Here is a 1,336-nt window from a genome sequence, read left to right as displayed (position 1 = left end):
TGCAGGCAGTATATACGCATGCTGACGCAGCTACCCACCTGAACTATTATTTTATCGTTTACTCGTTTAAAAAAACACGGTCTTCTCGTTCCTAAGTCAGATTTTTAGTGCTTTCGAACGTTACTTCCAACCTGGACTGACAGCTCACCCGATCTGTTTGTGATCAGACCATGGAGTGGGGGGCTGTACCAAGCGCACGTTCCTTCCCAATGCTGAGGTGATCATTCGGAAGATGGGTGTGAAGAGAAACAAGCTTTGTCGACTAAAAAACAAGGCAGGATATGCAAGAATACTAATCACTGGCGACAGTTACGCTCTCTTACTATTCAGACTCCTACATTGCGAGTTTTTTGAAGACTTTGAAACTAAAGGAAAGCAGTGACAAATGAAACAGGCACAGGTGGGGTTTGAACCCACGATTTTCGGTTTACGAGACCGACGCCTTACCACTTGGCCACCGCGCCTTCAAACAACATAGGAATAATGTTGTTCAAATTATTTTTTTTCTGAATCTGGTTTACATCGCCTGGAGGCAGCAACAACAATAAAAGGGATACTTAACAAGGAGATACGCTGTAGCAGTGCGACTCCAACAGATGCTCCTGAAGAGACTGGAGGTTTAAGCCAGCTCCTTAGAGCGCTTGGCCGCGTTACTCTCAACAGCGGCTCTTCAGCTCTTGTTGTTTGACCTAGTGGTTTTATAACGCGTGGAAACGACCGCAACTTCTTTTTCTGAGATGCTTTCTCTCACGTGGTGAAATCTCGATCTCTTTGGCATCTCTGGCTATAGTTCTTCAGTAGAGCAGGCTTTCACACCTCTGCTTATAGTACCCTTGAAGTCATTTTATTTTTACAGGAAGACGCATTCCCTAACGATCTCTCCTGTTTTAGAAATGCTTCATAAGGCGTGTTTGATTCAACGGACAAACAGTATACTAATTGTACAATGCAGATCTATGGGGCATTCGTACTGGATTTGACTGGGATTCTGAAATACTTCTTGCAAAGGTATTCAGACTTTCTTGAACCTAGAATAAAAACACAGACCTGAAACTCCTTAGCTTCCAATCTCTGATGTTGCTCTCCTTAAACTCGGACGTGATGTTCTGCAGACGTGTGCATAATGTCCTGTTTTCTTACAGTGTAGACATTTTGCTGTTCACGCTCCGCATTCATCTGCTTTGTGCGTTGTCAACATGTAATGTCAGCCGTCCCCTGTTCTTCTATATCTCTAGCATGACTGCGTCCTGCTGCTCGGCTTTTGTTTGTAAAGTTTGAGCGAGCACCCCGTTCAGTGTCACTTTGTCACTGTGGTCAGAAAGCATTCTTGATTCTG

The 1,336-nt window shown here is 44.2% G+C and overlaps 1 non-coding gene across 1 annotated transcript; it reads right to left on the bottom strand.

Moving 5' to 3' along the window:
• Positions 1 to 392: 392 nt before the first annotated feature.
• trnat-cgu (transfer RNA threonine (anticodon CGU)) lies at positions 393 to 464 on the bottom strand. The gene has a single exon. It is a non-coding gene; the product is annotated as a tRNA-Thr (tRNA).
• Positions 465 to 1,336: the final 872 nt, after the last annotated feature.

Source organism: Atractosteus spatula (assembly GCF_055471065.1).
Source record: "Atractosteus spatula isolate fAtrSpa1 chromosome 10 unlocalized genomic scaffold, fAtrSpa1.hap1 SUPER_10_unloc_8, whole genome shotgun sequence".
Lineage (NCBI taxonomy): Eukaryota > Metazoa > Chordata > Actinopteri > Semionotiformes > Lepisosteidae > Atractosteus > Atractosteus spatula.
This window is presented reverse-complemented; position numbering and strand designations above follow the sequence as displayed.